We start from the raw sequence: 26,596 nt of genomic DNA, 5'->3' as shown, positions 1-26,596 counted from the left end.
CCTTGTGGCAGGCAGGCGGCCGCATCGTTTGTTTTTTGTAGGAGCAAAGGAATTAATAGAGAAATTAAAGAAAAAGTACGGGAAGCAAAGAAAGATGCAGAGAGAGATGAACAGGGTGACTTTCTCCGGAGAGTCGTGAGGCATCTCCATGGCACAGCCTCACCTCACCGTGACACGCAGGGCCCAGGCCCAGGCCGGGCTGAGCTCGCCTGAGCCATGTGTGCCCCTTGACTTCTCTGAGCCTCCGTCTGTCCCTGTACCGAGAATGAGCTGATGGGGGAGGTGCTTTGACCTGGTGGCAGATGCAGGCAAGGGGCAGTGGCTGGCCGGTGTGCACTCGCAGGACTGCCTACTGCTCCGTGCTCTTCACGCTGCATGGGATGGTGTTTTCTCCCTGTACATGCTTGGTTGTGCACGCTGGCTCCCAACTTGCCCCTCCTCTCCTTGGTTGACCTCTGGGTTTTTTCTTTGCAAGTAGAGAGATAAGAAAACATTTAAAAAACCGTATCCTTGATAAATAACATTTATCTTTGTGTCTGTGGCTCAATACCAGGGAAATGGGAGATCAGCTTGGATGCTCAGAGCCCCCATTCCTGGCAGCATTTGCCAGGACAGATCCAAATAGAATGCAGAGCAGTGAAGCCCATGGAGACGGGACTCGCAGCCGTGAGGGACGTGCCTTGCGAGGTCATGAGGACAGAGTGGTGCCGAAGGGGCACCCGGTTCGTCTCCGGATGATGAGCCCAGGCCCAGCTCTGCTTGTAGTTCCCACGCGGTGGCTCTAGAGCGACCCTGCTGGTGATGGGGCTGGGGGACATCCCCGGGGACACTCCTCTGTCCCCTGTGTGCTGCTGCTTCGCGAAGTGTGCCGCTTGTTAGATGTTGTAAGTGGCTCATGACAAGAATGTTAGACTTGGAAGGTGTCTCAGAGCATCGGAGGCATAATAGCAACTTGACCTTGAGCTGCAGCCACTGAAAGCTTTGGGGAGGAGCACCGAGGAGCACATGGAGGGAGAGGGCACTCAGAACAGGCCCTTGGCAAGTGAGGTGGGTACCGGCATAGAAGGGCTGGGCAGGGCTGGGAAGTTGAGACGGTAAACCTGAAACAAGGCCTAGAAAAGGGGAGGGAGGGAGGGGAGGGAAGGGCAGGCAGGGGCAGGCTGAGGGGTGGGACTCTGAGCCAGGACGGATGCAGCCCGTGGGGGTCCCTGTGGTCACTGTGTTCAGAACAGACCGGGTGGGGATGGGGCCCGGCCGGGGCTCTGCTGGGAGGGGCTGAGCCTGGGTCAGGTGGGAAATGAGGGCTGGGAGCCCAGGTCGGGCCCTGGCCTCCCAGGGACACTGGGTCACCTCACCTGGAGCCTGGATGCAGCCCCTGCCCCTTGTTAGTTCGAGGCAGACCCCAGTCATTGTACTTACAGATGTTTCAGAAGTTCACTGCAAGGTGAGGGTGCCTGTCTGCCCCCCACCCTTGGTGTGGCCCCTCCAGTCACCCAGTTTAAAGAGCACGCTTCCTCAGTGTCCTTAGCCACATGGTTGGTGTTCAGATCTGCCCTGTTCTTCACTTGTTAAAAATGCTTAGCATTTGATTGATTTAGGGTCCAAGTAAGGGCCACATTGTGATTGGCTGGTGTGTCTCTTCACTGTCTTAAAAACAACAGCTTTACTGAGGTATAACTGAAGTACCACGGCATTTGACCTTTAAAATGTAAAAGTTGTATTTTAGTACATTCACCGACTTGTGCAACCATGTCCACAATCCAATTTTGTACACTTTTGTCCCTTCCTTCCAAAGAAGCCCGGGGCCCGTGGGTGGTCTCTCCTAGCCCTGAACAGCCACTGGCTAGTCTCCCAGTCTCAGGCCCTCCTTCCTGCCTGCTGCTGCCTGTGTCCGGGGCGAAGAAACAGGCTTGCGTGTGCTGTCATGTTCCCACAGGCTGGATTTGGCATCTTCCTGGTGTGATTGTACGTGTGCCTCTGTCCTTTGTGGACTTGCTGAAAACCAGTGGTTGGATCCAAAGCAGGGTCTACGTCTTTGGGCTCTGAGGTTTCATTTCGGAGTGAGTGCTTCGCCACTGCCGGCCGGCCCCTAGGAGGCAGGTCCGTAGGTTTTCCCGCTGCCACCGCTGTTAGTGGTTGGTCATCAGCATCCATTAATTCATTAGGGTTTGTGCGGTGCTGCTGTTGTGCTTGTACAATAAAAACCTCCCTGGTCAGCTGTCTGGTTTGGGGTAAGCCTTGAAGGCAGAGGGGAGTCCTGACCGGTAGGGGGTCAGGGCCACCTGACCAGGTTGGCAGTCCTGCTGTGGGAACCTGGAAGGTGGGCCGAGGGAGGGTTTGTTCCCTAAGTAGGCGGCAGGCCCCTGAGGGTGTTCAGCGCCCTGTGAGGCCTGGGCTGGGCTGGCCTGGTGGCCCGGAAGCCTGCCCTGGGGCCGGGGCAGAGGTCATTCCCCTGGAGTTGGCCTGGGGAGAATGTGAAGGTAGTAAGGAAGGAGCAGTTGGAGGTAGTCTCTTTTGTAGACATGCTAAACTTGAGATGATTCTAAGAAACCCAGGGGAAGGAAAATGGCTGCACGCACTCCGCAGGTCCACGGCCCAGCACGGCCAGTGGTTTCCTTTATCAGTGGCTTGCTGCCTGGGGTCATTTCCATCACGTTTTGGTCTTTTGTCTGTTTCCAGCATCTTCCATAGTGTTTTCTTTTTATTCATTAAGTGCTTATTACATTGAATTGTTTACTGCTTGGAAATTAAATTGAGTGACTTGAAACTTGCATACACTTTGGAAAAACCCCGGGGCTGGTCTGCCCTGGGCTTGGCCCTGTGGCCTCCGAAACCCTGTGACTCTGTGGAGGCCAGTGGAAGTGGGCTTGCCCAGCTCTGCCTGCAGCCCAGGGTGGCCCCAAACGTCAGTGCCCAACAGCATAGGGAAGGGACCTTGGGGCCGCTTAATCACATGACTTAGGTAGCGGGAGTACTTGGGAAAAGTAGGCCATCCCACAGCAGAGGGCAGGCAACGAGTCAGCCTTCCTGTCCCACAGCCTCCCCGCCAGCCTCCCAGGAGCCCATGGGCCGCAGGCCAGGATAGATGTTGAACTCAGGAGCGTGCCCCGAGCCCGACTGGAGGCCGAGAGGCTGAGCGACTGAGCTGCCTCTGTGCTCTCAGGGCGCGTCTGAAGCTGTGTCCTGGGAGGCGGCCTGGAGGCAGCGGCAGTGCTGGGCGTCGGAATCCACCCTCCCCCAGGCTGTGGAGCCCGGGAAGCTCGGTGTCTTGTCTTGGAGATGGGGATGTCGTAACGCCTCCCTCTGGTGAGGCTGTGATGCGTTCACACGCATGAGTGTCCTTCCATGGCGGAACTCCAGGGCGAACTGGGGAAAATGGGATGTCTTGGGTGAAAACTTCCTGAAAAACAAGTGCCCTGAAGTAGTGCTTGGAAAAGAAGGTAAGAAATGTGGCCATGAAGCTGTGGCCGGCATCGGTGTGTGTGTGTTTCCCAAGGAAGCCAGAGAGGTAGTCGCTTTTCAAGGAATTTGCATCTCACCTCCTTGGGGTCTCGCCTCACCCGAGGGGGCCAGTGAGCAGGGGGCCGTCCCCCGCCATGTCCTCGGGGGTGAGTGTCACTCGCAGTCTGTAAGACATATTCTGTAGTGCTTTCTGAGGGTACCTGCTTGGCATTCCAGCAAACACTTACTTGACGTATTTTTTAAAAAATATTTCTGCATGTTTTTATTGAAATAAGGTATTTTTAAGCTCACGTGGTAGAATAATGGCTGTTGAAGAATCTCATCCCCTTTCAGATCGATGACCGATGTAGCGGTTCTCTGCCTGCTGTTCAGGTGCCCAGCGCCCGGGAGACTGCTCGCCCGTACTGCTCACTGGGCGCCATTAGGAAGCGCTTCGGCCACCTTACCCGGAGGCTGGCCCTACGGGACTCTCAACTGCTCAGTTCCACTATCTGGGTGGTCTTTTCCAAGAGTGTCTGCACCCTTAACAAAGGGAAGAAAAAATGGAAGGTGTTTCGAAGAGAAGTTCTTTCAAAATGTCACAGTCATTTTTTAAAAATTGAGGCAAAATTCACATACATAAAAATAAGTCATTTTAAAGTGAACAGTCCAGTGGCATTTGGTACATTTACAGTGTTGTGCAACCATCACCTCCAACAAGTTCCAAAACATTACCGTCCCCCCAAAAGGAAACCGTGTACCCATTAAACGGCCACTCCCTGCCCCCCAGCCCCTGGCTACAGCCATTCTGCAGTCTATCTCTGTGGATTTGCCTACTCTGTGTATTGCATATAAATGGAATCGTAAAATATGGGACCTTTTACCTGGCTTCTGTCACTCACCATAATGTTTTCAAGGTCCAGGCCGCAGCAGGCATCAGCCCTGCACTTGTGTTTATGGTTGGCATAACCCATCGCATGTTTGCGTCACGGTTTGTTTATCCGGCATCTATTGATAGGCATGTGGGTTGTTTCTACCTTTTGGCCACTAATAGTGCTGCTGTGAGCATGTGTGACAAGTTAGTGTGTGGACATGTTTTCCTTTCTCTTGGGGACATACCTAGGAGAGCAGTTGCTGGGTTCTGCTCTGTGTAACTTTTTGAGCAGTTATCCAGCGTTTCCACAGAGTGGCTGCACTCTTTTACATTCCCACCAGCAACGTGCAGGGTTTCAATTCTTCCATATCCTTACTAACACTACTGTCATCACAGTCCTTTAGGAAGGGAAATTCTTGATGTAATAAATCATTTCTTATGATCATTTCTTACCAAAGTGCAAAAAATAAATTAGACTTAAGCATGTTTTACCCCGATCTACCTAACAGCTATAGGATACATCCATTTCTTTATGCCATAGTTTTGAGTATGTTTGGAACCTAGGCAACTAGATAAACACAGAAAAGCTAAACGTTACTTTAACAGGATGGGAAAGAATACAAGAGTCCATTACTCAGATTCAGGCCTATATGTCTAATGTCAAAGGTGTTCCCTCTTTGAGTATTGAGTGCCCGCTCTGTGCCAGGCATCATGCCCGGTACTGGGGAAGCAGTGACCAGTGTAACCCAGGTGGCTTCTGCATCAGATGGTCACCCACAAGTCCATGGACAATGCAAGTGCCTGTAGTGTAGGTGGGCGGTGAGGGAATGTGACAGGGAGCATGGCTTGTGGGGGGCTTGGGACAGGGTTAGGCAGGCCCAGAGGCAGAGGCTGCTCTGGGCACACTGGCCTTAATCCAGAGTGTGGGGGAGTAAGTGTGAGATGCACGTGTGCTCCGTGTGTTTCTAAGGAACTGCTGGCTGCAGGGAGGAGGGCAGATGGAAGTGGCTTGGAGATGCCCCAAAGTGGCACATTACAGAGGTGCTAAGGACAGAGGGTGGAGCCATGGAGGCAGGGAGAGGAGAGAGCCTGGGAACGGCTGATCTTGGTGGGGGGCGGGAGCTTGGCTGGGTGCTGATACAATGCACTAAAAGAAGTGAGCAGACTTAGGTTGTTTGCAAACTTTGAGAGCAAGTTTAAAGGACTTTTTGATGAGGAAAATCCAAATGTTGGCCAGCATGGAGGGGACAATACAGGGACACCCATGTGACCATCGCTCCTCTCAGCAAGTCATTCTAGCCCTGCTCGTGTGTGTCTCCCTTGCTCGCTGCTGTCCATTATTTGAAGCATCATGTCACTGCCTTCATAAATACTCTTTTAACCATTTATTTTGAAATGATTTTAGATTTACAGGAGCACAGCCAAAGTAGTGCAGGTTCCCATGCCGGCTGGCCCCACTGGTGCCGTCTCAGCCAATCACAGGACAGCCACCAGCACTCGAGTTAACGCGGGCTCTGTGCTTTGTCCACAAAGCTGGTGCAGTTTGGCTGTTAGTCTGACTAATGTCTGTTTTCTGGACGTTCCCCACGCACCCCGTGCCCAGCCTGGGCACTGCGCTGTCCCCACTCTGAGACAGCCCCTTGGTTTTTGCCTTTTGTGATCTGACGTGCAGCCCAGGTGAGTGCTGGTGTCCTTCCCACCCGCCCCCGTCAACTCTGAGTACCCTGTGTGAGCCCAGGAGGCTGCAGGTCACCCCGAATCTCTGTCCGTCCATTTCACCAAGGAGCTCTGTGCCCTTCTTTGGAGAATGGCTTCAGGAGCTGAGACCTGGGGTGTGTGCTTTATCCCAGGGCGTCTGTTCAGTGGACACAGCTCGGCGTTGTGTTTATGCTCACGTACATGTGTGCGCCCGCGTGTCTCCATCCTTCTGGGTGCACATGGAAAGCCGTGACTTTACAATGATGTTTCTGACTCTGGCCCAATACCCCGGGTTCACCCAGCTTTCCTCTTTCCTTCGTGATCACTTCTTCAGGCAGGGAGAAGCCTGGGCCTCAGTACCCATGGTGCACGTGCCCAGTCACTCAGCCCTGCATCTGCGGGACGTGGTTTCAGAATGGCTGACCCGGGTCCCTGGGAGGAGAGCCGTGCAGACCGAGGGAGAGCTGGGGGCGGGCTCCGGGTCCTCCCACCCCCTCGAGCATGCTGAGGCCCCCCGCACCTACTGTCTGACCCGGCCTCCGGGGCCCTGCCAGCTCTTACTCGCAGTGTTGTGGACGTCTCATGTGCCCAGGCTTCTGTTTCTCCTCGTGTGTGAGTAATTCACTTAAGAGATTTGGGGAGGGTAGCAAGGGGTCTGCAGTGGAAGTGAAATTGTTAGTGTTGCGTCTCAAATCTGAAACAAACCACGGGGAGTCAGAACTTTAGCTTCAGTTACAGAAGTGCTCTTGGTGTTGCCTTGCAAATGTCACAGTTGCCACACAGGTGGCTGCAAAGTTGTGCCGGAGTCCCTGAGTAGCTCTGTGCCTATTTGCTACGTGTTTGACCCTGGGGCTCCCCGCTGTGCCCCGCCCCCCCCCACCCCACAGGGGTCCCTGCGGGATCTTCCTGGGTGGGAACCCTGGTGCAGGAATGTTGCCTTTTGATTCTAGTTTTAAAAAGTTACCGCTCTCTTCCTGATAAGAGGGGAATACAAGCTCATTTAAAAGAAGTAAGAAGTTGTTGAAATAAAAAGAGAAAAAATTCACCCATATTCCTTATGAATATAGTTAGAAATAGTTACCGTGTTCATGTGTCTGAGTTTATTTCCAGGCATTTTTTTCTGTACTACATACACACATAGTAGGGCTTAGCCTGCGTTTTTACTTTTTCCGCCTAATGACTCGAGCATTTCTGAGTGCTGTTATTTTGCGGTGGGGAACACCTATGTTTACAGCAGTGACCCAAGTGGCAGGCAGTGGCCATGCGCTCAGCAGACGGTGGCCTCCCACGGGACACGGGGAAAGAGCGCGGGCAGCTGTGGCCTGACTTCCGGCCACTTGCCACCTAGCTGCGTGGCTTGGTGGGTCACCAACCTCTCCTTCAGTGCCTGTCTTCTCACGTATAAAATGGGCGTCGCGATTCCCCCAGAGAGTTACTGTGGGGGCAGAACAGGCTCAGGAGCCGCAGGCCTGGGGTACCGCAGGCGCTCCTGCCAGCTGCCGCTTGAGTGGCCTGGTTCCTGTGTGCACTCACGGCCTTCCCTCTCTTCCCTCAGAGCGCCTTTCACAGTCCTGGTAACCTGTTTAGGGGGTGGCTTGGTGTCCTGCCCCTCACTGGCTGTGGCTGCCAGAGGGCAGGACTGTGTCTCCTGCTGCATCCCCAGCACCTGGCGCGTCCCTAGCAGAGCACATCCCAGGCTTGTAGGGTGGCAGCATGTGTGTGTGAGAGGGAGAGAGTGGAGCAGGGGCAGGGGCAGACTGCTTAGTAAAAATGCGCACACTCAGGCATGAACTCAAACCTAAGACACCCTGCTGAGTACCCACTGGTGGGCACCGTTCCCCACTGAGAGGGGAGCAGCACGGATGCCCTCCACAGCCCTGAGATGCTCCCATTCTGTGGGGGGCCCAAGGCAGCCGGCAGCTTCTGGGGCTCTGCGGCTGCCGCCCTGGGTGCGCATCCTGGCTTCGCTCTCACTTTAGCGCTTGGAGCTGCTTCCTTGTCTATAAAATGGGGTAAGGATAGTACTGATTTTTGTTAAGGTAATAACTGCATTAATAGAAAATTATGTATTACGAAGCTGTCAGAGTAATTAACATTATATCATATTTTCTATATAATATGGAGGTGTATTTAGTTATAGCAAGTGATTGTTGCTTATGTTTATTCACTGTACGGATGGATTGTCATATGATAGTTACATAATGGTGTGATTGTTGTGGTTATCATGATTAATAGTTGTTCTTGTGCACATACAATGACTTGATACGTGGGAAGTGCCTCTTGGTGCCTCAGATGTGCCTGACGCATCACCGTGGCCATTGTCTCTGTGGGCGGAGGGATGCCGCAGCCCCACTCGGAGTGATCTGAAAACCGCGCATGGGCTGAGTCTGTGCCCCTGTTGCGTGGGGGCGAGGGCTGTAAAACGGGGTGCTGTAGGGCAGTAGGGGGTTCCTTCAGGAGCCTCCTCTTTGGCCTGAATGATGGGGCATGGGAACCACGCAGGGCTTGGTTATGGGGTGCCCATGCAAGGATGTGGACAACTCAGTGCCAACCCTGTGTGTCCCCCCCCCCAGAACACCCCGAGTGAGCCCTGTGGGACCAGATTTTCCACTGTGTTCCAGGAAGGCATGTCCGTGGTCTGGGCACTTTGATTTCAGCGTTACAGATTAGAGGTTATAAACTGATACAGATGAATAGTGTAGCCTGTGTTTCTCGTAAAATACCCTTTTTTAAGATATGAAATCTGAGGAATAGACTTCTCGTGCCTTTTTAAGTGACTGTTCTCATATTTGGCCCCAGTTGTTTGCTTGGACATTGTCAAAGTTGTTTTCTAAACAAGGCCCCAGAAGAAACAAAGCAGACACGTTAGGGCTGTAACTCAATAGTGGTTTTTAATTCAGAACAGATCTCTGCATGGAAGGGATCCGTGATGCCCTGAAGGGAACGTCTCTGCGGGTAACAAAGGGAAGAGAAACTGAGAAAGACGAGTTAGAAGCACACACTTGCAAGAGGCTTGTTCAGTTTAAAAAACCAAAGGAAACAGCTCTGAGCATGTTAAAGCTTCGCTTAACCTGCGTTTCTCCCCCCAAGTGCCGCAGTCCATGGCGTTCCATTCTGTCCCTAAAATGCCAGCTGTTGCCCAGTAGTAGAGAGGTCTCCATGTCACCAGGCTCCTGGGCTTTGAATTTGAGGCTGCCGCTGTCTGGACAGTGGTCTCAGTCCATGAAAGCCGTGCTGCGCGCTAGGGGGATGCTTCTGGGGCTGTGTGGCCCAAGGACAGCCACCTGTGGAGCTGGGGCCAGCTGACCCCTGGTTGGCCGCTTCTGGGTCATGAGGACCTGAGTCCTGCATGGTGCCTTTTGCTATCCACTTCATCACATTTTTGTTTATTTTATTTTAGAAGTCTATTTTAAATGCTTGCATTTGGCAAGCGAACACCTTTAGCCTTAAAAAACTAGAAGTACTATTTTCTGCATGATTATAGGGCATTGAGACAGTTAATAGCAGAAGCATGCTGGAAGTGATAAATGGGTGAATGGCAGTGACCTGCAGGGAGTGGCCACTGTTCTGCATGTGATGAAGATGGTCTTAAGAATCACACGCATGCAATTTGAGGCCCGGGGGTGACTTTAACTTCCCAAGGAGCTCTGCTGGGGAGAGGGAGGCCAGCTCGGCGACAGCAGGCACAGGGCTGCCATGCCACTGGGTAGCAGGTGCTTGGGCCATGCTGAGGGTGGAGACTTGACACTGCTGTGTGTTGGCGTCCTCCCATTCCGGAGGTGGGAAAACTGAGAGGCACAGGGAGGTGCAGGTCACGTAGCAGGAAGTTTTGGACCCCAAATTTGGACTGGGCTGCAATCTGCAGCCTCTAGGACTTGACCCCTGAGGGTGTCGTTTGGGTGTTAGACCCGGGAGGGCCTCAGCCAGGCCGATGGTGGACACATGGGGTGCACAGCTTGCATTGCTTTGCCATGATTATGCCATCGTATGGGGCCTTTAAAGGTATTCTTTATGGTAGCCCAAACTTAGCTGTGGAATAAAAGGAGAAACTGACTTGGCTTTAAGTGAGCTTAGTTTTGCAGTGTTTTAATTGAAGAACATTGGTTGGGTTTGTTTTGGATACCCTCTGGCTTCGTGGACACTGACCTGACTTACGCTTTCTTTCTGAAACTATGTATTTGAGTCCATTTCTGGCTGTGTGTCCCTCTGGTATACTGTGAAGCGGACCGTGCAGAACGGGGAACACTTAGGGGAATTTCCGTTTGCTAACCCCTTTGCTGACATTTCAGGCATCTTCTTCAGCCACCTCTGTCTCTTACTGATGTCTGAGATCATTTTCACATGCTTTTATGAAGGACGGTGTCCAGAATTGGGGAACAGGATGAAAGGACTTCTGAAGGCGCAGTCTTGATCCCTGTATCATTTCCTCCCTTTACGTCAGAATGAACTTAACATCCCTGTGCTCACGGACATGCCAGTGAGCATGGCTGAGGGTGGGCATTTCATGACTGCCTGGGGTCCCGTGTCCCTCTGCCATGTGCTGCTCACTGCGGATCGCTCTGACCTCTGCCTCGTGGCCTGTGTGAGCGTAGGGCCTGCCTGGCAAGCGCGGCTCCATTGTGAGTGCGCCTTGCTGCCAGGCTTGGGTGCGGTCGACACGTTAGCGCAGCAGCGGGAGGGGCCCACCTGACTGGTGGTATTTAAGGTTAAACTAAAAAGCAGGAAGCAGAAGGCACACTGTGACATTTTCCCAGCCTAAAGATGATTTCCTCTCCTCTCTGGGGCCACACCGGTGGACTGGCAAGGACTGGTTGCCAGCCACGTAAAATAAATCCTCCCTGTTGGTAGCCAGCTGGGGAAGGCTGTTTGCTCTCTGAAAGTGGTGAGGAACCCCTGTTTGCTCAGATCTTTTCCCTGGGGAAATTTTATGTATTTTGAAGTGAGGATGTTTGCTGTTGTGGAGCGAGCACTTGATAAATAGTTGTTTAAAACTGAAGTAACTGGACAAACTTGGAGGTAATGTGATGATTTCCCAAACGTTTCCCCAAACCCCAAAAGGACAGGAAATGTGCCCTGATCCCATATTGTAGGATTCTGCAAGGTCGCTGCCTGTGCGGACTGTGTGTGCCTGCGTCCCTCTCCGTTCTGGGTTGTGTGTACTAGAGTGCTACCAACTGGCTTAACCCAGAGGCATTTGTAACTTAGCTTGGCTCATCGAGGCCCCCTGGGGGTTCTTCCTGTTGCTCTGTAACAGACATGACAAGTGTGGACTATTTCACGTGTACTAATGATTAACTCTGTGTTTATTCCGTTGAAATTGTTCTTGTGTGTCCATTTTCCTTTTGGTTGCAGTTTCCTAGAGAGAGTGGACTGTCCTGTCTTCTCATGTGTCGGGAGGCCCAACCAGTTAAGTCTGATCAGATTGCTCGAGCCGGCCTCACGACAGTGGGCAGAGCACTTGGGTCCCTGGGCTGGTCAGAGCAGCCCGTCCTCTACCAGCTAGCCCGTTCTGTTCTGTCTTCTGATGGGAACTGATCAGAAACACCTGCAGCGCTCAGCGGTTGGGTCCCTGTGTGTCTCTCGTGTCTGTCGGTGTTGCCGTTGTTCCCGGAGAAACCTGAGGCGGAGCCCGCGTCTTCACAAACCTTCTGGATGACGGTCCACACCCACAAGATGATGAACTGAGACGGTGGCGCTGAAAGCTTTTTGCATCAGGACCTGTTTATGTTCTCAAATTACCAAGGACCCCAAAGACCGCTTGTCTGTGTGGATTATATCTATTAATACCTATTGTATTAGAAATTAAAAGTGAGGAGTTTAAAAAATATTGAATGTACTGCAATGACAATAACAGTCTTGTATTTATTAATGTGGCATATTTTTATGAAAGATAATTTTTAAAAACTAAAACGTAATGAGGAGTGAACAGTTACATTTTTTGTCAATCTCCTCAAGGTTTGGCTTAATAAAAGCAGTGGTTGGTTTCTGTGTTCATGCCATAGGATATGTAGTTTTTGTTAAAGCATACGAAAAAATTCTGGCCTCACTCAAACACGGAGCCAACAGGGAGGAGCGCCCTGGCAGCCTCTCCAGTGATGACGGGTGCTCTTCGTACCGCACCGCATCTCCACGAGGCGGCTCCTTAGGAGTCACCTGCAGTCACCGTGTGGCTCGGTCTGTAGCCAGGCGTGACTGTGGTGTCATGGGGCTCCCTGGAAACTGCCAGCTGCCCGAGTTGTGCAGGTCCTCGGGCGCTGACACAGCTCACCGCACACAGACAGGCGTCACCTTCGTGGCATCACTGCGGTCGCATCGGGAGGCTTTAAGTACTTGGCACCTTTGGTCAGGCTCACGGTGGTGGATACAAGTTCCCCACAATTCTAATTTTCACCTTAAAGCTTAAATGTTATCTTTGCAGCAAATGCTGGCAGCTGTTTTCCCAGAGTGAATGGCAGGCCCACTTGTTCAGTTTTGAGAAAGTGTTTGCTCAACACCCGGCTCACTCCTGTGTGGAAAGCAAGTTGAGCTCACGGCACTCAGTGAGGGCACGTGCTCAGGGCTGGGTGCCCCCCATTTCTCAGGCTAGAGGCACTGCTGCCTGACATGAACGCCTCACTGCTCCAGTAAGGACACTCGTAGGCGGCTGCGCCCTCTTTTCTGAGAGACCGTACTCTTGTGATGAGCCCAGTGAGCTGGGAAAAGGGCAAATGATGTTGTAAGTAGGACAAGCAGTTTTGACCTTGGGAAGCCTCTCAGAAGGTCTGAGAGTGCCCCAGGAATTCCAGCGACCACTCTTTGAGAACTACTGAGTGAGGAAAATCCTAAATTCTGTTCTCTTTCACGCTGCAGAATGACCTGTGTGTGAATACTTAATCCAGAGTGTGTCAGAGAGATGTTCCACTTTAATTGTGTCGTGATTTACAAACGTTTTGGTAAAACCACCTGAAAAGAGAGTCTGATTCGAAGTCTGAGTCCCTGTTGGTGCGGTGCGCAGGCCTGTGTGCTGAGCACGCGGGGCTCGGGGTGGGGCACCCGGAGCAGGTGTGGGTGCTTGGCCCTGCGGTTGGTTGAGGGTGGGAAGGGGCTCCGCATCCCTGGATGTGGAAGGACGTGGCCCAGGGCTTTTGTCTCTGGAGCAAGCCCAGACTGGGCCAGTGTTTTCTTTTGGGGTGTTTGGTGAAGAGCTGGGCTGCCTTTGGTTCCTGCAGGCTTTTTAAAAATAGGCAGCTTTACTGAGTGGAGTCTTTAGTTTAATTTTATTTGTGCTTTCTGTGGAGGTTCATAAATGTCACCCTGTTAAGAAAGCCTCTTCTTTATCAAGTCCGGCTGATGGATTTTTCTGATAATTCAAGTACACATTGAGTAGGGGTGAGCCGTCCAGAGAGGTTAGACTTCTATTCCTGGCTAGTAGCAGAATGAGTTTAAAACAGTTGTGGGCCAAAGAGAGACCCCTTACCGGCCACCCATCCTTACTGCCACTGTATTTACAAGTGAAGTCTGTTCCCTGCTCCCCCAGAAACAACAGGAGCCCACTTTGAGGGTATGCTTGAGTGAAGTGTTATCTGTGTCTGCATTTTAGGATGGTTCTTCTGTGCTTTTGCTAGTAGCTTCTGACCTGCTCTAGAAAATATGGATGGTGTAACCCACACAGAGTAACATATTCTAGTTGATTGTAGCCAGCAGGCGGTCACTTCTGAGCGTTTGAAGATTGTTGCTGTAGTTGTGGTTACTCATCTGCTGTCGCATCGTCCCCTGGCCCAGAGATGAGGACACAAACCTCACCATCCATTGCAGGATTGCTGTGTGTGGTGTGGCGGTGCGCCCCAAACTGTCCGCTACTGCCTGCCGCTGTGCCTTCCTGCCCTCAGTGTACGGAGCACCTACTGTGTGCTGGGCTTGCCCCAGATGCTGAAGAGAGAGCGGACCTGATTCCTGCCTGCAGGGGTTTTGGAGATAGGGAGCAGATGGGCAGACAGCGGATGAAATGTGCAACGCTTGGTGCAAGAGGTCTGCAGTCAGGGTGGCTGGGGTGGTCTCTTGGGGCAGCGAGCTCCTGAGGGAGCAGGCCGTGGGGGGAGAACGAATCCATGGCCCTGCTGGCGGGAGCCGAGGCCTGTGGGGCAGGCGGGCAGGAGAAGCAGGGGATGCGAGACAGGGCCACCTGCACGTCCTGCTGTGGTCACACTGCCTGCTTGGACCTTAGCAAAGGTTGCCAGCTATTTATAGAACACATTTTACGCCCTGGAGCGTGGTGTCCCGCCTGTGTGACCCCAGCCGGCCCTCGCCCAGCTTCCCTCCCTCCGCCCTCCCCTGCACACCGGCCACCTCCCTCCGCGCTCCTCCGAGAAGTGCTGCCGTGAAGATCCTTGGTCGGGTTGCTGGGCCTGTCCCCCCTTTCCTGCTGATGGAAGTCCTTCTTGCCAGGATCTGCTCATGGGTTGCTCATGAAACCCTGCCTGATAGCTAAGTAGGAATATCAGTCTTCCCCACAGTCGGAAGGCAGGTGGCTTGGTGCAGAACCTTCACTGCGCTTGGCCTTGGGTTCCGGGAGCCCTGCATGCCTGGCCCCCGTGCCCTGAGCAGCCCCGCAGGGACTCTGTGATCTGCTCTGCCTGCCTGGCCTGGCCGGCGTGCCTTCTGCTGGGTGTCAACGGGGTGGCAGGCAGGCAGGTCATGGGTGGGTATGGAGGTCTCCATAGTCCCACCTTGGGGGATGCAGAGGAGTGCTGGACGCCATGGACAGATAGATGGACGTGGGCTGGCCCGGCCCGGCCCTGGCCAAGGACTGTGTGGTCAGCTCCTCTGCTCCGCTGTGTGGCCCCACGCGGGAAGACTGTCCTGGAGGCCACCTCAAGGCCCACCAGGCCCATGTGGGCATGCACGACCGCTCTGTGACCCAGCAGATGGCCTCGCGTGACTCTCTGGAGCGACTGGGAAGGGATACAGCTGCAGAGAGTGCCTCCCCTCCACCCCTGTCTGGCTCCCTTAGCAGTTAGGCCTTGGGGTTTTGTAGGGATGGTAGATGAGTGGCCCCAGACCACAGAAGGTCTGCTGGCCGGGAGGGTGGCACTCCCTGGAGCCAGTGCCTTCCCAGGTTGCTGTGAGCAGCTCTGCTCTGGGTGAGGTTACCTAATGACATGCGGTGCCAGCGTGGCCCAGCCTCGGCTGTGTGTGCGCTCCGGGGCCTCCCTGCGGGCAGCCCCAAGGCCATGCTCTGCACACTGGGGTTCTAGCACCAGGGGGCCAGCTCGGCCTAAGGAGGATAGGGTGGCTGTTAATAGACAAGGGGCATGTAAAAAGCCTGTTCCTACCTGGTGTAACACTGGTACTCAAGAAAACAACAGCCTATTGTCTCAAGATACGGCTCTCACTCTCCAAATCACCGCTCTATTCTTATGTGTGGTAGTTAAAGACATGAAGGTCTGTTAGTGCCAATAACCCCCACAGGGGGTGTTTTCTCCAGCGAGGACCACAGAGGAGGGTGCCAGTTCCTCTCCAAGGAACCAGAAGGCACCCAGTGCTGAGCAGATTCACTGACCAAATACCACATATAGGTGTGTGTATGACACACGTGGAACATGAGATTTGCCGTTGTACAGTATGCTGCTCATGAGTGCAGTCACGTGCAGCCAGCGCCTCCCCTAGTCCAGAACTTTGCCCACCCCGGTGGACGCTGTACTGCTAGCTGTCCCTCCGTTCCCCGCTCCGCACAGCTTGTGCCCTCTGCCTGGCTCGCCTGCTGCAAGGTCTCCTATCGCGGCCATGTGCCCTGGGGACTGGTGTCCTCGCGTCCGTCCCTGTGGTGCTGGTGTCTGCCCTCCCTTCCTCTCCATGGCTGAAGAATATTCCTTTGTGGGGAATGAAACATTTTGTTTTATCCATTCATTTGTTGATGGCCATTTGGACATTGGTTTCCCAATACTGTATTTCTTAATTATAAAATTCTTAATTTGCTCTGCCTTCAGGCCTTGCCAGAACTGTAAATGCGCGTGGCATCTTCATCAGGGGCACACGGGACAGTCTTTCTGTCCTGCTCACTGAGAGCGTTAGTTTATGTAGAACGGTCCACCCTTGTTTGCTGTGTGGGACAGAGGCAGTGGGTGGGAGCCCCTGGTGCCTGTGAGTCCCTCTGGGCTGGGAACGGCTGGCTGAGGGGTCCCAGCAAGGCCCCTGCCCCTGTAGGGATGGGACTCTACCTGCTTCCTTTAGCAGGTTACAGGTATTTGATTTTCTGTAAGGACAGTATTCCTCAGTGTAGGCAATTATGGGAGAATCTTTATTGTAAATTACTGTGAGCATAACTGATTTATAATCAGGAAAAAGCAAGATTTTCTGCATAATTTGTTGATAGTATTGGTCATCTTTAGTATATTTCAAGACTTAAAGGCATGGAGTTATTTTTGACACTGCTTCATTTTACAAGAGCTAATGAATTACCCCTCTACTCCATGAAGGACCTCCGCAAGCCTGGGTGACTTGCCCCGCACCACAGCTGCTTACTTGCCCGTCCCACAGGCTCCTGGGCTGACTCTGAGGGCTTAGAGCAGGCTGGTAGCTTTCCCTTCCGTTTTTGCAAAGTTCCTTTCATATATCTTCATCAGACATGCTTGCCATTAATTTTTCTACTCAGGTCTAACAGTTACGAGGGAACTGCTCCCATGTGGGCTTCCAGCCTCACAGCTCAGGCCGGCCGCTCAGCAGAGCTGCTCTGGGCCTTCCTGAGAGAGGCACACGCGTGCTCATCCACACCATTGTGGGCATCTTAAGGCGCATGTCCCCCAGTGCAGAGCCAGGCCAGTCTTAGTGCTTCTCTGCAGGGTAGAGCAGGGTCTTCTCCAGCTCGGACTTCTGCCTCTGCCTTCAGCCCCATGCAAACACCCTGTGTCTCAGTGATCCCATCGACTTTGCTCATCCCTTCATTTGCTGCTGTGCTTTTTAAACGTTTAAAGGTTCCTTTTACTTTCTAACACGTGTAAAAGGAAAGTCTAATGTTCCCTGATGCACACCTCTCAGCCTCAAGAAGTGTCAAGTGCGGCCTGTGTCCTTGCTGGAGCGTATCCCAATCACACACACACGGGCCAGTCTGGGTCTCTGAAAGATGACTCTTTAAAAATGGAATACCCATGACTCCTGAGAAATGGCAGCTCCTTAATGTCATCAAGTACACACTTGGGCTCAGGTTTCCGATCGTCTCAAAGATGCTCTTTAGATGTTGGTGTGTTTTAGTCAGTATTTTTGTCCATAATTAGCTGTTAATTCCAATATCCATAAACTATTTCACATACGTAATTTTCACATTCTTGAACGCCAACTCCCAGCTAGACAAAAGCTGCTGCCCAGCAGAGGCTGCGTCGTGTCTGACCGGCGGTGGCCACACAGATGGCTCTAGGAGTGCTTCTCTTCCCTTGTGCTCTCTAGGCTTGGTGGCGTCAAACACCGTCTCCTCTTGGCCGGAGCTCCCTCCCAGGCCTTCTCAGTGCTTCGGGGCCACTGTAAGCTGGCGAAGCAACTTTGCATCGAGGTAGGTCTTTGTGGGCCTGGACAGCTGGGCTCACTCGGTGTTGCCCCACCCCATGCCTCATCCCTGGGAAGGCAGGAGTCCTAGGAGAGGGAACAGAAACACACAAGCTCTTTTGAAAGTGCCAGGTAGTGGTGCAAAGTTAGCTCCTATTCCCGTGGCCAGGGCAGGCCACACACCTGAGTTAGTAAGAGGGGACACAGCTGCAGGGCAACGGGCAGGACGCTGACAGTGAGGCAGCAGCTCGTTCTGCCACAGCTGTGACGGTGTGACTGGGCTCGTTGTAGGAGCCGACTCCTGGGGAGAGTCTCTTGGAACCGCCCATCATCAGCTCACATGGATGAAGCTGGGAAGCATCAGGGTCAGTGACCGAAGCTGTGTTACCTGAGTCCATTTATGTGAAATGCCCAGAGTAGGTAAATGCAGGATGACAGGAGGCAGATTGGTGGTTGTCAGGGGCTGAAGGTGGGAGGGAATGAGAAATGACTGCTTAATGCAAGTGCGTTTCTTTTTGTGGTAATGAGGATGTTCTGGAGTTACACAGAGGTTATTGGGAAGATGGAAGTCTCCGTAGCTGGGATGCTCACCTGACCCTAATCTGCTTGCTCATTGCGCACACGCAGTGCTCGCAGGCGCAGGCTTGCACACCTGTTGGCAATGAGCCATAACTGTCGGTTTGCTCTGTAAAGAGCTCTTCCCAGTGCTCTGCGTGGCACTGGGGAGGCCTGGAGGCAGAGACCATCTCGCTGCATGCAGACTTGCCTGAGGCGGACATGATTCTAACGCTGCACCTGCCATCACAGAATAAAGCTTGGTGTAAGACCTTTTACCCCTGAACATTCGTTGTCATTATGGGGTCTCAGCGGATCCAGAGTGAACTTGTCCAGGGCTGAAACCCTCAGGTGAGACAGGTGGTGGTTGCACATCGTTGGCTTGAGGTCTTTGGTGCACTTCACCTTGAGGCGTGCCCTTTTGGCTGGTTCATGACCAACCAGACAGACACTTGGGGTCCCACATGAGGCTAATTGGGGTCCAACGGGATGTAGGAGACCCCATCTCCAGTCCCCACCGAGCTGCTGAGGACACTGGGGCAAGCAGCCCCACCTCAGATATCAGAGGAGTCAGTGTCACTGGTGGCTGGATCCTGACACGGATGGGGAAATGCCGAAATTGCGCCATTTAAAGATGGTTTGCGCTCTGCATCTGGCATATCCATGGTCCAAGATATGTGCAAGTACCATTAATTTTTTTCATTCTTCCCAAGAACAGAACACATTTCTATTAATTTTAAGTTGTGAGCTTGTCTCTCTTATGGGAGAATTGATTAGAGAGGCCCAACGGTCCTGGGGATTTTATCTGCTTGATTTTCAACATATTTACTCCTAATTAATTATTCTGACTCATAAAAATTGTACCTCAAAGACAAAAACCACATGATCATCTCCATAGATGCTGAAAAGGCATTTGACAAAATTCAACATCCATTCATGATAAAAACTCTCAGCAAAATGGGAATAGAGGGCAAGCACCTCAACATAATAAAGGCCATATATGATAAACCCACGGCCAACGTTATACTGAACAGCGAGAGGCTGAAAGCTTTTCCTCTGACATCGGGAACAAGACAGGGATGCCCACTCTCCCCACTGTTATTCAACATAGTACTGGAGGTCCTAGCCACGGCAATCAGACAAAACAAAGAAATACAAGGAATCCAGATTGGTAAAGAAGAAGTTAAACTGTCACTATTTGCAGATGACATGATACTGTACATAAAAAACCCTAAAGACTCCACTCCAAAACTACTAGAACTGATATCGGAATACAGAAAAGTTGCAGGATATAAAATTAACACACAGAAATCTGTGGCTTTCCTATACACTAACAATGAACCAACAGAAAGAGAAATCAGGAAAACAGTTCCATTCACAATTGCATCAAAAAGAATAAAATACCTAGGAATAAACCTAACCAAAGAAGTGAAAGACCTATACCCTGAAAACTACAAGTCACTCTTCAGAGAGATTAAAGGGGACACTAACAAATGGAAATTCATCCCATGCTCATGGCTAGGAAGAATTAATATCGTCAAAATGGCCATCCTGCCCAAAGCAATATACAGATTTGATGCAATCCCTATCAGATTACCAGCAACATTCTTCAATGAACTGTAACAAATAATTCAAAAATTCATATGGAAACACCAAAGACCCCGAATAGCCAAAGCAATCCTGAGAAAGAAGAATAAAGTAGGGGGGATCTCACTCCCCAACTTCAAGCTCTACTACAAAGCCATAGTAATCAAGACAATTTGGTACTGGCACAAGAGCAGAGCCACAGACCAATGGAACAGACTAGAGAATCCAGACATTAACCCAGACATATATGGTCAATTAATATTTGATAAAGGAGCCATGGACATACAATGGGGAAATGACAGTCTCTTCAACAGATGGTGCTGGCAAAACTGGACAGCTACGTGTAAGAGAATGAAACTGGACCATCGTCTAACCCCATACACAAAAGTAAATTCAAAATGGATCAAATACCTGAATGTAAGTCATGAAACCATAAAACTCTTAGAAAGAAACATAGGCAAAAATCTCTCGGACATAAACATGAGTGACCTCTTCTTGAACATATCTCCCCGGGCAAGGGAAACAACAGCAAAAATGAACAAGTGGGACTATATTAAGCTGAAAAGCTTCTGTATAGCAAAAGACACCATCAATAGAACAAAAAGGAACCCTACAGTATGGAAGAATATATTTGTAAATGACACATCCGATAAAGACTTGACGTCCAAAATATATAAAGAGCTCACCCACCTCAACAAACAAAAAAACAAACAATTGTAAGTGTAAAAAATGGGCAGAGGAACTGAACAGAGAGTTCTCCAAAAAAGAAATTCAGATGGCCAACAGACACATGAAAAGATGTTCCACATCGCTAATTATCAGAGAAATGCAAATTAAAACCACAATGAGATATCACCTCACACCAGTAAGGATGGCCACCATCCAAAAGACAAACAACAACAAATGTTGGCGAGGCTGTGGAGAAAGGGGAACCCTCCTACACTGCTGGTGGGAATGTAAGTTAGTTCAACCATTGTGGAAAGCAGTATGGAGGTTCCTCAAAATGCTCAAAATAAACTTACCATTTGACCCAGGAATTCCACTCCTAGGAATTTACCCTAAGAACGCAGCACTCAAGTTTGAAAAAGACAGATGCACCCCTATGTTTATCGCAGCACTATTTACAATAGCCAAGAATTGGAAGCAACCTAAGTGTCCATCAGAAGATGATTGTATAAAGAAGATGTGGTACATATACACAATGGAATAGTACTCAGCCATAAGAAGAAAACAAATCCTACCATTTGCTGCAACATGGATGGAGCTAGAGGGTATTATGCTCAGTGAAATAAGCCAAGCGGAGAAAGAGAAATACCAATTGATTTCACTCATCTGTGGAGTATAAGAACAAAGGAAAAACTGAAAGAAGAAAACAGCAGCAGAATCACAGAACCCAAGAATGGACTACTAACAGGTACCAAAGAGAAAGGGACTGGGGAGGATGGGTGGGTAGGGAGGGATAAGGGTGGGGGAGATGAAGGGGGTATTAAGATTAGCATGCATAATGGGGGGGTGGGAGAAAGTGGAGGGCTGTACAGCACAGAGAAGACAAGTAGTGATTCTACAGCATTTAGCTATGCTGATGGACAGTGACTGTAAAGGGGTTTATAGGGGAGACCTGGTATAGGGGAGAGCCTAGTAAACATAATATTCTTCATGTAATTGTGGATTAATGATAACAACAAAGAAAAAAAAGGGGGGGATTACTCCCTGATAGGATAAAACTAACTGTAAATCAACAATTAATGCATGCTTTAAATATCCTTAATTTTGATCATTTAAAGGGTGTCAGATGATCAGCTATGGAAGTACATTTTTCTGATAATATTCCTTTCTCTTAAAAAAAAAAAAGCAGTTCCTGTGTGGTGACCTCCAATAAGTTCTTCACAATGGTATAAAGGGCATATCAAAGTGTGGGCAAAGGGTCTGTTTATACAGAGGATCAAAGCCCAATTTGACTACCCAGAAAATGAAATAAGATACGATATGAAGAAGTTCCAACATCAACATCCTCTGGAAGAGTCATTCCAGACGATGATCATCAAAAAATGTCAACAAAGATCCTGGTGCTGTTGCAGTTGTAGCTGCATTCATCCCACCGGTTCCTGGACTTGCCATGGGAATGAAGAAGGAGATATCTAAGCTGGCCTGTGCATACAGTAAAATAACAAATTTGACTTAATCTATACTGTTGGAACTCAACCAAGAATTAGGAGAAGTGCAAGTTGCAGCTCTCCAAAATCTTGAGACTACAGACTATCTACTGTTAAAAGAACATATGGGATGTGAACAGTTCCCAGGAATGTGTTGTTTTAAATTGTCTGATTTTTCTCAAACTATTCAAATTCAGTTAGACAATATCCATCATATCAGAGATAAGTTTTCATAAATGCTTAGGGTGCCTAATTGGTTTTCTTGGTTTCACTGGAGATGGCTGGAAATTGTAGGTCTGCTTTGGTTATGTAACTGTATTCCTATTATGTTAATGTGTGTGTGCAATTTAGTTAGTAGTTTAAAACCTATACATGCTTAAGTTACTCTACAAGAAGATGTGTCAAAGAAATAATCAATCTTCCCATGTTTTCTTCCGTCTGCTACTTCTATAGCTTTTCTTCTTCCTTCCTAATTACAACCCTTAAATAGAATTCGTGCCTCATATCGAATTTACCGAGTATCATAAGTCCTCCAAGTGGTAAAGATACCTCAAGACAAATGCTGGGCATAGAAACCACAGGGCATAAATCTGCAAAGAAGTAAAAAGCTAACCTTTTCAAACAATATGGCTTCTCTGTCACTTACCAACTTTACATTTCCCTGTATGGCCCCAGAAGATGACTGGTTAGCCAGAGACAGGTAAGATTCCTCAAGGGAGGAACAACCTAAGGCAGGCACAGTTGCAGGGGGGCCATCAGGTGAGAAATTGGGGATCAACAGAGGTGAGGCTTAGAACCTCACCCCCCCTGTTCTGAGAGAAATCTGCATCCATGGATGTTTTTTTGCTGTTGTCTAGCTTGGATTAATACTTAGCCTATAGGCACAGACCTGATCATCTATCTACATTTGCTTTCTTACAACACTAAACTATGTTTTCTACCTTTATCTTGCATCTACCTACCACTTCAGCATTTTATTAAAAATAATAATAATAATAAGGGAGAAATGTGGGATTCACATATAAATCAAGTATAAAAATCAAACGAATATTCATATCTGACCTGATTGTTTATAGTTCATAATGCGTGATCAAAACCGAAAGTTTCTGTGATGACTGCCCTTGTACTGTTCACCATGTAAGAACTTATTCACTATGTAAGAATTTGTTCACCATGTAAGAACTTGTTCGTTATGCTTCAGAAGATCGGAGACTGATGAGAATTAGGCTTGGGGTGGATTAATGATTGTGCATTGAGTCCCCTGTACAGAATTTTATTGTTGTTAACTGTTAACAACCATTTGATCAATAAATATGAGAGATGCCCTCTAAAAAAAAAAAATTGTACCTCAGTGGGGGCCAGTATTAGACATTTCAAATGCAATTAATGATACTTGCACATATCTTGGACCATGGATATGCCAGATGCAGAGCGCAAACCATCTTTAAATGACACAGTTTCGGCATTTCCCCGTCCGCGTCAGGATCCAGTTTGTACAAATTGGGGGAATTTTCCAATTTCTGCCCTTTGGTAAATTTGCTTTCAAGGGTCCCCCTGGGGAGTCGTGTTCATTCCCAGCGAGGGGCTCACAGTGCAGTTAGCGCTTGGCTGAACGGGACTGAGCCGCGGGTACCGGCTGCAGGAGCCTACTGAAGCATGCAGGGAAATTTGGCTTCTTCAAACAAAGCTAAAGCTCATTGTACTGAGTCTTTGCAAGTGCTTTTCTTGGTGTGAGGGCCATTCTGGCGTTTGTGTGGTGGTAGCACTGTGGCATTTGCTATCCCATGTATGCCTTGTTTTATTAACATTAAAGTAACATTTCTTTTCACAAAATACAGTGATTATAATTTAAAATAAACATGGAAGTTCATTGATTTCCAAGTCTGGCTCCAAGGAGAGGCATTTTCCCTTTACAGTGGCAGTGTGGGAGGTTTGCAGCCTGGGAGGATTTTGATGTGTAACAAGAAACTGTTATCACAGAAAAGATAGCATACACAGAGGCTAAAGTTTTCCCTTCATAATATTTATTTCTAACCTGTGTCTTACTCTATTTAAAAAAGAGAAGGACTCTCATGTGTTCATTGTAGAAAACATAGTAACTGCAGGGGGCTGTCTTAGTTGGGGCACATGAAGCTCTTAAATAGACCCAAAATGTAACAAACAGCTTGACAGGAATCCAAACCCCGTGGTGTATTTTTCCTTTGTGCAAATTTCCAGCGGTGTGTGGCTTAGATGCTGTGCTTCCTGAAGCCATCGTAGGGCTTGGGCTCAGTGCATCTTCCCCCGAGGGGGCGGTCTGTGGGGTCTCCACGGTCGGCCCGGAGCCTCCTACCATGCGCCTGACCACGGGAAGCCAGCCTGCACAGTGTAGCTAGGCAGCTGTAGGCCCTTTTGTGATGGAAGAGGCAGCCAGACCATGGCACGTCGCCAGTGGGCCAAAGGAAAACCAGAGTCCGCCTGGGGTCCTTGCCAGCATTCACGCCCATCGGCCTGCCGTCCGCAGGGCACCGTTCTACCTGTGGGGCACAGAGTGAGCGTGGCCCAAGAATGCCTTGCACAGGAGGACTGAATGTGTGACGAGCCAGGCAGCAGGTGCTCTTGAGAAGACAGACCAGGAGGTGGTGGCAGAGCACAGGCCGTTTTTGACAAGATGGTCAGCAGCGGTCTCCAAGGAGGTGATATCTGGAGGAAGACCTGACAGAGGTGGGTGAGCGAGCCGGCCCCAGGGATCTGCGAGGGAAGCAGAGAGTGCAGAGGTCCTGGGGTGGGAACCTGCCGGGCAAGATGAGTGCGCGAGAGAGGGAAGGGAGGCTGGGGTGGGCGTCAGCCGGGCCCCGGGGCGCCGCTGCGGGTTCTGGGCGGAGTGACTCCGCTGCCTTCCAGTCTCTGGCTGCCACGTAGACGCAAAAGAGACTGGGTAGGACTTGTGGAACAGTACCCCCGGAGGTAATGATGGCTGGGACCTGTGGGCTCGCAGTGGAAACAGTGAAGTCGATGGTTCCAGACACGTGGTGCAGCTATTTTATAGGTAGAGGCAGTGGGATCTCGTTACGGGCAAGATGCGAGAGAGAGGATGACGCCGGCATCCCGGCCTGAGCCGGCCACGTGCCCCAGACGAGGCCACCCAGGCAGCGGCAGTAGTACAGCGCCTGGGTGACCCTGTCAGGTGGTTCAGGGGATCCAGGCACCTCTGCCTGACTAGGGGAGGGGCCGAGAGAACGGAAGGACAGGGCCTGGTGCTGCCAGTGCAGACGAGCCTTCACAGGGTGGGGGGAGGGAGTGTGTGCACACAGGGCAGGTCTGAGCGAGGGCAGGAGCTGAGCAGGACATGTTGGAGGCCAGCTTGAGGTGCTGGGGGGCAGCAGGCTCCCGGGGACCTGGAGACTAGAACCCAGCAGTGGTTGAGTGAGGTCCCCAGCGTGTGCCGTGGATGGACGGAGGGGCAGAGCCGGCGTGCAGGGTCTGGGGCTAGGAGGGCCGGGAGACAGGAGGGAGTGGCCGGGGCAGAGGAGCTGCTCGGGGAGCCGGTGGGCTGAGGTGTGCCCCTGTGCTCTGTCACCCCAGAGGCCTTGCAGGGAGAGTTCTGCCGGCATGGTGGGGCTCGAGCCCGCCTGGGGCGGGGTCCTGGTGCGGAGCCGATGCAGCCACCCGGCACTTGCTTGGAGGGGCAACGGGAGCCAAACGCTGTTTTGTTCCTGGGGTCTGGTGGCGGCTCCTGTGTACCTGACTCGGCTTCATCCTCGGGGTGCTCCTCGCGGGTTGAGAGCCATTTACTTTCAGCGCTTTGACATTACTGCTCTTGCTGGGCACGCACCGTTGCGGTCAGAGTCAGCTGTCTACCTCCTCACGGTGGTTTTGCGGCGGATCTGTTTTCTTCTCTGGTGTCTTCTAAGATCCTTCCTCCGTCTGTGTCTTGTTTTAAGATGGGATCAATCACAGTGTGTTTGGGTGCTGTTGGGAATGACCTGGCAGAGGGGAGAATTATGGCCAAGAGGAGGGCTTGCCGGGCCAGCATCCCTGGTTTTGGGTGCTGGTCTATTGGTGGAGGCCCAGTTCCGGCCAGGGACCCACAGTTCATGCCAACAATGGGCACGAAGGGGCTGGGCCTGGGGGAGCCCCTTCCGGTGGGTGTGGGAGGTGCAGGCGGCTGGAGCGCACAGCGGGGCTCAGGTTCAGGCCAGCATTGCATTGGTCCTGGATCCCAGGGGGACCGTTTTCTGAGCTGACTGACTCCTTGTCTTCTTCTGCCCTGAAGAGTATAGATGTCCATTCCTGTGGACCCTCAGGCATCGCGAGGCCTGCTTCTTCCAGGACCTAGTGGCTTTGCAGCGGCAGCCCCTTCCAGCAAGCATCAGGCTGTCTCTGCTGTTGGCCCCTCAAGACTAAACTTTCAGCCAACTCTGTTCTCCCTTGCCTTGCATGGGACCATGATTGACAAAGGCCTCCCCACTGAACTGCCTCCACGTCTTTAAGATGCACGTGTAAGATCCTGTACATCAGCACGGGGCTGGGCAGCACTTGGACATCTGGATTGAACTGGGGGATCTTGTGTGGGGAACGGTACCTGGACCAAAAGGTCTGGCTGGGGAGGCAGTGTAAGAGAACTGGCATTTGTTCTGCGTATCCATTGCTGTGGGAATCCCCTCCACACTGAGTGGCATTAGAACAGCTGCTTCATTATGCCCTTGGATCCTGGGGTCAGGGATTCAGACCGGACACAGAGGGCACGGTGTGTCGGCTCCATCAGCGGCAGGCTGTGGAGTGGCTTAGGCGT

The 26,596-nt window shown here is 51.1% G+C and overlaps 1 protein-coding gene across 7 annotated transcripts in view; it reads left to right on the top strand.

The window, feature by feature from the left end:
• AGO2 (argonaute RISC catalytic component 2) overlaps positions 1–26,596 on the top strand; it is a 115,438-nt gene that overhangs the window by 8,916 nt on the left and 79,926 nt on the right. Inside the window, exon 1 of one of the 7 annotated variants that reach the window (XM_036923051.2) lies at positions 24,503–24,525. The exons of the other annotated variants lie outside the window; for them this stretch is intronic. The gene's annotated coding sequence lies outside the window, so the exon portion shown is untranslated. Of the gene's footprint in view, positions 1–24,502; positions 24,526–26,596 lie in introns of those variants that run through there. 7 annotated transcript variants of the gene reach the window in all.

The sequence above is a fragment of the Manis pentadactyla genome, chromosome 3 (genome assembly GCF_030020395.1).
Source record: "Manis pentadactyla isolate mManPen7 chromosome 3, mManPen7.hap1, whole genome shotgun sequence".
Lineage (NCBI taxonomy): Eukaryota > Metazoa > Chordata > Mammalia > Pholidota > Manidae > Manis > Manis pentadactyla.
Note: the sequence above shows the minus strand (reverse complement) of the source record. Positions and strands in the feature narration are given on the sequence as shown.